Source organism: Alosa sapidissima, chromosome 22 (assembly GCF_018492685.1).
Source record: "Alosa sapidissima isolate fAloSap1 chromosome 22, fAloSap1.pri, whole genome shotgun sequence".
Classification (NCBI taxonomy): domain Eukaryota; kingdom Metazoa; phylum Chordata; class Actinopteri; order Clupeiformes; family Clupeidae; genus Alosa; species Alosa sapidissima.
This window is the reverse complement of record NC_055978.1, coordinates 8,377,511-8,388,980: the sequence shown is the minus strand read 5'-3', so window position 1 is coordinate 8,388,980 and position 11,470 is coordinate 8,377,511. Positions and strand designations below refer to the sequence as shown.

General features: G+C 40.3%; 1 long non-coding RNA gene across 1 annotated transcript; it reads left to right on the top strand.

The window, feature by feature from the left end:
• Nucleotides 1-6,538: 6,538 nt before the first annotated feature.
• LOC121697738 lies at nucleotides 6,539-11,060 on the top strand. The gene is made up of 4 exons (XR_006026540.1): nucleotides 6,539-6,614; nucleotides 7,189-7,214; nucleotides 9,929-10,088; nucleotides 11,001-11,060. It is a non-coding gene; the product is annotated as an uncharacterized LOC121697738 (long non-coding RNA).
• The last annotated feature ends 410 nt before the right edge of the window (nucleotides 11,061-11,470 follow it).

Sequence of the window (11,470 nt, the reverse complement as noted above, 5' to 3'; positions counted from 1 at the left end):
CTCTTTGGGACAGTAGCAGGGCAGAGATAGCTAGTCAGCTGATGGGGAGCGGTTACCTGTCCTGGGAGAAGTGTGAGGCCGACACAACACTCGTGCTCTTGACTCTGGTGCCTATTCACACAGACACACACACACACACACACACACACAGGCACAACTACTGCAACAATGTGATCACAGCAAATGGTGATGTGCACGTTACCACTACAAAATACTGTGAGCAGTGCGCGAAGAGGAGGACTCAGATCCGGCGACCTTTTTACTGGTAGCAAACTACTGGGGCAGCCAGTACCACACATGCCGTAATGCCGTGAAGGAGAGGCAACAGGAGGCTAAAAGGTAACGGCCAAGTCAAATAATACCAAATGAAACCAACTAAACAGAAAAGAAAACAAACAAAACGGGCAAAAGCTACTTTACATTAATTTTACAGTAGGCAAAACAGCAGTGGCAACTGGTTCTGGAGACACAAAATAGTCAGAATCAGCCATCCATAAACAATACACAATCAACAAACAGTTTTCTATTGACAGTATTTACACATGCACACTAGGCATCATTCTACTTTACCTCAGTGCGGCGTGAGAACACTGCTGTACACAAGTATGTCAGATACAGGCATTTACCTCATAGGCAGAGGACATGATTAGCTCACATGTGTTACATCATACTAAAGCGGCAACAATCACATATAGGTAGTAAACAGGCATACATAAGAGCAAAGGAGTTTACAGGCAAATGTTTCCCTCCCCAAACAAGAGTTACAACTAAATTTACCTTTGTTGGCTAGGTTCCTTAGTAAACAGTGCAGGGCTTCGTTGAAACGTCCTTCACCCGAGACCTACGTTACAATGTGGCTATTAAATACATGTACAACTTCACAAACATGATAGCCTGACGTTGAACAACAATGATTAAAATAGTGTACTATTACCTTCAGTAGTAGGGCTACCCACCAACTACTCGGAAGCGTCTAGGACACCTGTTGCCCACAGTTTAACATCAGATAAACAATTAAATACAATCATATGATCGTGTAGCAGATGAGGCAATAGCACGTACCTTTCACAGACGAACACCCAGAGAACCGAGGATAGCCGAATCGGCAGAGTTTACAGAAACCAGGGATCTTAGTTGGCCTACCGGTGAGCCTGTTATTTTATAGGAAGTGGTGTTGCCGCTAAGGAAACCTAGCCACTTAGAAGCTAACTGGAAGGCGTGACAAAGGGGAAAGGAGCTACGGTAACAGCAGGAGGACAATCTTAATACAGCAGTGGCTCTGCCGGTTACACAAGAGGTTTGTGTGTGGCGTTGTTTATAATTTTAGATTGAATTGTAGTAGGACTCAACTGATCCGAGTTAATGACTAGAGACTGGGGGGGGGGGGGCTCCTTACCTGTTATGTGGGATTTCTGGGCGTGGTGACTTCCACACAGTCTGTTTATTTGTGGTTATATAGTGGTACATAGTGACAGCCTCATATCATTCTCTGGTTCCAGCCTTGCCCTGTACTTGTTCTTTAGATACGCCAGTGTGGAAAAACCACTCTCACAAAGTTGTTGGAAAGGGTAAAAGACACCTCATTGCTTTGAGGGGTTGTGTATCATACATATGCCTCCTGACAGAGTCTCTTCTACAGTAGTTAAGCTTGACCCTGATGCTGCATCATCACTGAATGGGAACAGGATCCATTTGCCACTCATCAGAATTATTGAAGTACTTTCGGAATTGAAGCACTTCCTCAAATGCTCACACACAATGTCTTTAATGTCAGTGCTGTCAGAATATTCCTCAACTAAAGGGAACATAGCCAAGTTACCACTCTCCACTCTCCATCTTGACATTTTTTTTTAGAGCGGCAGGACGTTTGAATCTCTCCCTTGCATAAGTTGCATTGAAGTGTTCAACTTGTTAAGCTCTACAAAAACATCGGTGAGATACGCCAGCTTAGTTAACCAGTGGCTGTCGTTGAACATGTAAGCCAGTTCAGTGCACTCCTTCTTGCACAAGAAAGTATAGATAGTATCACGTAGTTTGAACACACGGGCGAGCACCGCACCGCGAGTCAGCCATCTCACCTCTGAATGGTAAAAGAGAGAGGTGTGTTCACTTCCTAAGCCTTGGATGCAAACAGGCGTGTATTTAATGCTTTTCGTTTTATCAGGTTTACAGTTTTAACAACAGCATCAAACACCTCGCTGAACTCAACACGGAGCTCTTTGGCGGTCAGAGCTTCTCTATGAATCATGCAGTGTGTCCAAATTATCCCTTGTGTTTTCTTTACGTGCCCAATCAATCCAGTCTGGCTGCCACTCACTGCTCTGGCACCATCGCTACATAGCGCCACACACTTCTGCCAGGAAATATTGTGTTCTTTGAAAAAGTCCTCAAGGGCTGAAAAGATCTCGGCACCTGTAGTTCGCCCTGGCAGTGGTTTGCAAAAGAGAAATTCCTCGCACATTGCACTATTATCCTCGTATCACAAATGCCAAAAGTTGCGCGTCATTTGTTTTATCTGTCGTCTCGTCTAATTGAATGGAAAATCCTTGAACTGATCTAAGTTTCTCTATCTGCTCTTTCACATCATTTGACATTTCCTCAATTCGACGTCCGACTGTGCTATCTGACAAAGGAATAGTTTTTCATTTATTAGCACTTTCTTCGTTAATCATGGCTTTATGTCTATAGCTGCTGGCAAAATCAGCTGCTCGGCAATTGTATGTGGCTTTTTGCATTGAGCAACTCTGAGAGCCACCAGATATGAGGCTTTCAGTGAATTTTCACTGACTTTTGCACTCTTTCTCATGAGCGTCTGCTGTCCTTTGAAATCACGCAGCATCTGTTGCATATAGGCCTACTCAATAGGCTTGGCCTTCAAGAAGCTGTGTCTCCGAGAAGGTTTCGGTTTCACATTTGAAAGCACCGTTGAACATACGAAACACAGTGGTACCTCCTCTCCTGTTTTGTCTGTTGTTACTGTAAATCCATATTTGACATAATCGTCACTGTATTTTATTTTTCGTTTCCCAGTTTCCTCCGAAGTTGTAGCTGTCTCTGAAGAGCATGTAGCAGAAGCCTGTCCATCTGTCCTGACTGTCACTTTCCTTACTAAAAAGCGATCCATGCTGGTGCTGACTAGCAAACTTCAGCCTTAGTTAGAAAGATTAGCTAACCGCTATACTCCACTCCAAATTTAAATTCACCAAAGAAACCTGAATAATGTATTTCCTTAACTCCGAGATGCTGGTCTATTTCGCGCGCAAGATGAATGTGTATGTATATGTATATGACGTTGGGGACGCAAAACACAATGTTAGTAAAGCATAGGATAGAGGTGCAAAGCTAGCCTACCTGTGTCAGTTTGAATCTCAACTTCTCTATATTATTTTAGATATTCTCATTAAATTCAGTATTCACACCAATGCGCAAATATTCTAGAAATGTTTGGAAAAATAAATTATGGAAAAAAGTGATTTTATTAGTGATATAGACCTCTCCAGAATAAGTCCCGCCTCCTAACTTCTGTATCCATCCAACTTCCTGGCGTCGATAGAGTGTGCCTCCATGGGACCTATCTTTCAAAAATTTTTAAACGCCAGTCTATGGCGAAAAAGAAATTATTTTCTGGTCCCGGTTGACTTGTGCCTTGAATTACCCATATGATGTTTGTCAATTTTAAAGACAAATTTTCATGTAAAGACATTTGCAGTTTGTTTTTCGTAACTATTGAATTACAACATTGTGAAAGATCGTAATTCCAACGACTACAAACCCATCAGTCGCGCTAGTGACGTTAGCTCATTCACAGCCACACTAGATTGTACAAGCATACCAGCAACAGGTCTTAATTGGGCTTTCCTTGCCAATGAACATACCATGAGTCAGAGGATTAAACACATCAGGTAAGTTGTATTCGTCCATAGACTGTACATTAGATACTGTTAAGTGATATTGCAGGCAGCAAGATGCAACCGTTAACTAGCATATAACAGCTAATCTTATTGTTAATTACGTTGGTGACGTACATCGTTCAAGACGAGAGATGTAGTCCACTGAGCGGATTCGCACAAAACCAACATAACTTTTGAAGTCTATCGAACAACAGTACTTTCTTGACGTGAAAAATTATCTTTTAAATTCACACACATCATATGTGAAATTCGTGGCACAATTCAAACTGGACCAAAAAATAATTGTTATCTCTCCATTAACTCCCGTTCATATTTTTTTGAAAGATAGGTCCCTTGTAGCGGTAAAACGGAAGTCACTGGGACACTCTATTGTCTATGGGAAATAACATGGCGTTTTGAAAGATCGTACCTGTCAAACTCTGTAGGTGGCAAAGTAGAAAAAGCTGCTGGGCAGATTGGCCTACACACTTCTGCCATCTAATTTCCACTGGATTTTTTGATTTTCGGTTCCGTTTAAGTAGTATAGTCTATAGTCTGGAATAGTCTGGAAACTAGATGGCAGAAGTGTGTAAGATACGGCTACATCGGTACGTGAAGCCCCGTATCGGGAAAAAACTGAAATGAAGCGGTCGTTATATCGATTTACTTGTTAGGAATCGGTGCACAACCTGTTCCAAGCACCACGTTCACCCCACTTCTGGTTTTAAAACTATACGTGGCACGGAATTGTGGGTAATGCAGTTCGTTTTTGGTTACATTCATTGCCCAAAGTTGTCAAATGACCTCATTACCCATACATCTATTGCAACTTAAGCATGTGACAACTTGCACTCGGTCGGCTTTTGTTTTTCGAAATCCAGCGCGAAATTAAGAATTTACAGCATTCCTAAACAGCAACGATAGTCTGTAGAGTAGCCTTACCTTTGATGAAGGTTATTTTGTTATTGATTTATTTTGTTATTGAAGGTTATTGATTTCCTTAATGTTAAATAATAATTTGGCCCTTGCTGCTAAAACGATGCATAAATTATTAGCCAATGATTGTGTTCATATTCACTCAGACTTGTGGCATTTTATAGCCTAGAAATCTAGACGCACCCTAGCGGCGGCAAATTCATTTGCTCAGCCTGTATACATTTCAATGATATAGGATGGCCCGCCAGGCTAGGCATTTTAGGTTTCTGCATTAGGTCTACTGTTGGAACAAAATAAGCCCTGAGACTTAATTGATTTGTAGGCCTATTTTATTCTTGTAGAGTAGGCTAGGCCTATATGAGAAAAGGCCAAGAGTGTCTTAAGCACAGTTTTATTTTATTTCGGTATGGTCTTACCTCAACAAGGCTACAGCTCCATGAAAACAATCAGATATAAAATCTGTAAAGTCTATAAAAATGTATTTTTATGTTGTATTTGGCTGCTGTGTTTGACTGAAATGTAGACTTTTTTTTTTTTTCAATACAGTATATGAAACAAACCTCAGTTTAGATAATCATATTCACACATTTTGTTGCCTAATTGACAACCATGATAATTGATAATATAAAATGAATGTGCACCTTGAGCAAATTATAAAAAATCTTTCAGAATGCTTTCCATTCTTGAACTGCATCGAATTGCATCGAATCGCATCGCATCGAATCGTACTGAATCGTTTTTTTTATAAACATGTATCTTTTCTTGTATCGAATCGTGCCCATGTATCTAGATGCGAATCGTATCGTCTTTTACATGAGATTCACACCCCTACTACATAGCCTTTCTGAAAGTCAAGATGGGTCCTTCAATGACTTTCTTTCAAGGACGTTATGTCATCGAATTTCGCCAAGCACTGTTCCAATGTGGCAGAGAGGGTTAAAGCGGAGCAATCGAAACGCAAAGCATCACGGGACTGAGAAGTTTTGAAACTTATTTACAGCTTCAGGCATGGACTGAGAAGCCTCTGGCTGCAGCCTGCGGGACGGGGCGGGGACATCCACATCCACATCCATGTGCTACGTCACATTTGTTCTGCGCATGTGCGGAACTTCTCATTAGACATTCGCTGGTAGCGCCGGTAGCGCTTGTAGTAAATTACTTTTAGCAGTAGTTTGCAGAGGTGTCAAGTAACGAAGTACAAATCCTTCGTTACATTACTTAAGTAGAAATTTTGGGTATCTATACTTTACTGGAGTAATTATTTTTGAGCCGACTTTTTACTTCTCTACATTTTCAAGCAAGTATTTGTACTTTCTACTCCTTCATTTTAAAAATAGCCTCCTCGTCACTCCTAATTCATTTCGGCTTGTTTTCATTCCGACTCATTGTTGAATCCAGATAGAGAGAATTTGATTGTGGTTGGACGAGAAGTATAAACATATCCCATTCTGACACTATTGGTTTGTACGCGATCCGTCACACCACCTGAACGTGACACAAATCATTACTCTCCAACAAGGACATAGCAAACGTAGCAAAGTAGCCTACAAAGATGTCCATGGCAGAGAAGAGAACCTGAGCGAAATGTCCCAACCAAGCACTAGCGAAGAGGTTGGTAGTCAGGAAGACCTAGGCAATCCTTGTAGGCTACATCCCTGGAAGAACTTTTCGAAAATGGTTGGATGGAAAAACAACTCCAGTCCTTTCGGATACACTGCTGCAAGCTCTGCGCACCCAAGTACCACGAGCTAAGGCTTTCAAAAACTCGCCGTGAAAAACCATATTGAGGTAAGCCGAGAGTTTCTTATTATCAGTCGATTACTGACAAAATATTGTAATAACCTAACGTACTAATGGTAAATTTGCAATGTATGCTATGGCTAGGTACATGCCAAGACATGCCATGGTTGCTTGCTAGTTATCTGAGCTTATGTTATAGCTATATGCAATATTTGTAAGTTAATTGTGCAAGCTATTCTACAGCTAGTTGATAAAGCATACTAAGGGCAGGCATGATCCTGTCTGTGTATGAGAGTGCGTGCGCCTGAATGGGGCCCAACTACCAACTATCAGCCAAATGCTGTTTAAAATTAATATAGTTGGTGTTGGACTATATCATCAATAATGTTACTTTTCAGTCATGCCAGCAGCTGCTTGTGGTCTTAAAACAGCTTTAAGTGGCAATATTCTGGTCTGCTCAACATAATAGACCACCAGTGAAGCTCCCTAACTTGTAGTTTGACCTTAATTCATAACCTTCAAGTATGCTATTTAACACATCGAAAGTCCTAGATAGTCTGAGCTTCTAGTTTGAGAGAAATATTAATCTCAATCTCTGCCTGTGCATTCATTTTCTCCACAGAAGAAACACCCAACCCGTCTATAGAGGTACACACAACTTACTTCAGCAGCCCTTAAAAGGAAGTCATCCTCTGAAGGTTCTTTGGCCCCTCCCTCCAAACAAACCAATCATTTTTTAATCACCTGGATTAATAATTCATTTTGACAGCACTAATGTATACTTGTATAGACAACCATATAGGGTTATTGTCACTAAGCCTGCCCTCTCTCATGAAATATGTGCTCATTTGCTTACAAACAAAATCAGATTGTGTGATAAAACCAGGCTCAAAATGATTTTTATATTTTTATATTATTTATATACTGGGGGGTCTGAGTTGGTGAAAACCTTTAAGGGGCTCTATTTTGACGGTGTAAAATGCATGGTACATTGGCGAATAGCTTAGGGGTTTGTCCAGTCCACATTGGGAGTGGTTTTGTTATCAAACATCGGGCGCCTGACACAAAAAGGTGGTTCTTACGTTTCTTAATCAGTCATGGGTGTGTTTTGGGCGTAACATTCTTTAAACCAATGAGAGTGACATCTGTTATTCCCTTTAACAGCAAGCAGCGCGACTTCAAACAGCGCATCGGTATTGTGATGGTCACTGGTGCATTTGAAGGAATCTGTTTGTATGCGAGACCGTATGGAACACGTATTCCACTAGCCTACACACATCTGCACTCGTCTATTATTTGAACTCATTGGCAAAGTGAAACTAACTAACGAGATACCAACAAAAACTAACTAATGAAACTAACTAATGAGATACCAACAAAAAGCAACACTTACCCCAATAATGTTCGAATGTCTGAATAAAAAACCTAAGAACATTTATCCTGCAGAGGAGTTGCTGCCTATATCTTGTAACAGTGTCTTCAGCTGTGTTCCATATGTGCCCCTCGCTATAGACCAGGTTTTTCTTGGTTAGTGGTGTAATGCTTTTTAGATAGTATACGATAACGATTTTTAGATCATGCACTGGACCACACCTTAGGTCGTTAATTGCCACACCCCTGGGCACATTGCTCAATAAAAGAGAAGGGCATGGCGAAAAACTTGAGTGTACAAAAGGAATACGCTTTGCGTCGTGATGAGAATACACTATGCGCCGCGCTTTTGACCGTCATAATAGAGCCCAATGTGTTGAACCGGTTCTCTGTCAGTGAAAAAGACCTATCAGTGTCATCACTATAGGTATTGTTGGTGCCCCTGCTCCAGCTGTTTGCAGCATATAGCTAATGTTTAAAGTACATGATCTGATTTTGTTTGTAAAATATATGCAAATGAGTGCATATTTAATGAGATGGGGGGGCCCTATCATGACATTCTAAAGTGCATCGTCACTCGTCAAAAGTCTATTCAAATTTAGTAGGATGTCCAGTTCACATTGGGAGGGGTTTCGTTATCAAACGTGGAGCGCATGGCGCAACAAGGTGTTCCTAGGTTTTTTAATCAGTCATATGGGTGTGTTTGGGGCGTAACATCATTTTAAACCAATGAGAATGACATCTGTCATTCCCTTTAACGGCGCAACGCGCGATATGTCAAATAAATGCATCGGTATTTTGGCATTCAAAGGCGCATTTGAAGGAGGCTGCTCTCGAGACCGTATAGAATAGTCATTCTTAAACCATGCTTTACTAAAACCTACAGTAGCATAGCCTTCACGCATTTGCACTCGTCTATTTGAACTCATTGGCAAAGTGAAACTAACTTCACCAAGGAGTCAGTCAACGACAAGACAGTTATATGCAGTTACTTTTACTATTGACTGACAATGGGTTACCACCGAAAACATAGGCTGGAAAAAGCAACACTTACCCTATTGCTCAAATGACCGAATAAAACAACATTTATCCTGCAGAGGAGTTGCTTATATCTCGTGACGGTGCGTCTTCAGCTGTGCTCCATACGTGTCTCTCGCCTCTCCCCTAATCAGTTTTAACAGTCATTACCAATTTGCAAATGATGGTCAATAACTACTCATCATGAGATGTACAGTATTTCGTAATATCTTTATTCTAATTATGTTTCCCATTGTAATCGTGCAATTTGTAATGCTTTGCATGGACGTGCGCTGGTGTGCGTTCATGAATGATAAAGGATGGTGCGTGCACCTGCCAATATGACTGTTGACATGCGCTCTTAAAATAGCATATGAACAACTCGCCATTGACTTCTGACCAGGTTTAGGTGGTGTACGATAGTGATTTTTAGACAACGCGCCAGGCCCCTCCCTAGGTTGTTAATTGGCACACCCCTGGGCGCAATGTTTAAAAAATAAACGTGCAAAATACCGAATTAAACTTTGCGTGGGTGAAAAATGAGTTTTACGCCATGCGCTGGTGTCCAAAATACAGCCCGGGGTCTAATTTGAACTCATTGTTGTGTTCCTCAAACTATTCCGTAAACTTTATTTGCCTGGTGGTAGGGTGCATTATCCTGTTGAAAAAGGCCAATGCCATCAGAGAAAACCATTTCCATGCAAGGGTGTACACGGTCTGTAACAATGCTTTAGCAGGTAGTGCATCCTGGTGCCTTAAGCTCCCCCAGGTAAACGCACACACTTCCAGCCATCTACATGATGTAAAAGAAAACGTGCATCAGACCTAGGCCACCTTCCTCCATTGCTTAGTGGAGTTCTATCAGTGGTTATAATGTTATTGTTGATTGGTATACATGTAGAAAGTGAAGAGGAGTAAGGTGTCTGGAAATTATTGCAATAATATTTGTCATGTTTGTGTGACTTCTTTGCCAGATGAATATGCTTGCAGTGATGGGTGGGAAAACACCCAAAGACACCATCAAGCGTATAATGGGGAGGCTATTGAGCAAATCCTTGGCTTTGCAATTGAATTGGACAGGTCAAGGGGGAAAGGTGTCTTTCAAGACACTACAAATGAAAACGGTGTTGCACAGTAAGTTGATTTAAAACAGAAAATAATGTTTGAAAATAGTAACGATTCATCCCATTGAATATCTTCCCTTTTATTGATTTGATAAATTAAATCAAGGTCAATATAATTTACCTTTACAAGCCTTTATATTCCTTACTGATGGATTGAGTTGCTTTTCTTTTGTCTTCATGGTGGGATTGTAGCCTTGAATACTGATTAACTAGTGACTGGACCTTCCAGACTCGGGTGTCTTTGTACTACTACTGAACAAGGCAATCTTCATTTCACTAATTACTGTATGAGACAAATGGGCAGGACTATTAAGTTAGGTCAGTCACTTTAAGGGGGTGAATATGCAACCACTTATTCTACAGGATACATTTTTATTAGTTAACATTACTTTCTAGAAATCTGCCCATGTCTATCTACCTATCCAAGCCAAGGGCATGAATGTTTTTATAGGCACTGTGTGTTGTAAAAGTTAGTAATGACATGGTCAAAATTTGGATGTAACTGTTTAAGATGAGCTTGTTGTAAGAGCCATTATATTGACATTGCAAACACTCAAAATTCTGGTAAGGAAACAAATATTAACACTGTTCATATTCTGTTATTAGGTGTACACCAAATGGTGGTATGACTTTGACCTTCCTTTGAGATAATAGAGGCGCATATTGAATAAAGAAAATGGTGTTGAGTAGCAGGCACAGGGTGGTTTCACATAATGGCCTGGTTATCCACAAAATCCTACTAATTCTAATCAGTGTTTTGAACATGTGAAACAATACGACATGGCTACTATAACATGATAAAGTAAACTATGAGAGACGTTTTGTAAAATGACAATCTTACAACTTTGTAACATCTAAATGTTCAGCAATAAAGCTTTATTTATTCTGTTGACACTCCCATCCCCCATAACCCCCTGTTCAGGAGCTGGACGCAAGAATCCACCAACCCCGGGATGTCAGAGAAGACATCATTCAGAAGGAGTTGTCCGTGTTTTTTAAAGGGGCAGCCGACCTAGAGGGGGGGGGTGACAGGAAAGGCAGAGAAGGAAGGAGAGTTTGGCCAATAAAGAGCAGTAATATATGAATGTTATATGTTGTTGTTGTAGGCTTATGCATTTTATATATATTGTGCTATAAAGCTGTGCTATAATATATATGTATATTATTAATGTTATCTGTTGTGTTTAAATTAGCATATTGTATTTATATTATCAATGCTGTTTAAATATTTCATGTAATGGCTGGTCTAGCCATAACATACGTAATATTATTAACATTGTTGGTCTTATTGTTATTTAATATATTTATATTACCAATGTTATTTATATATTGCTGTTTAAATGTTATTTATACTGCTAAAATATTAAAATCATTATTCTATTTAACGGTGTC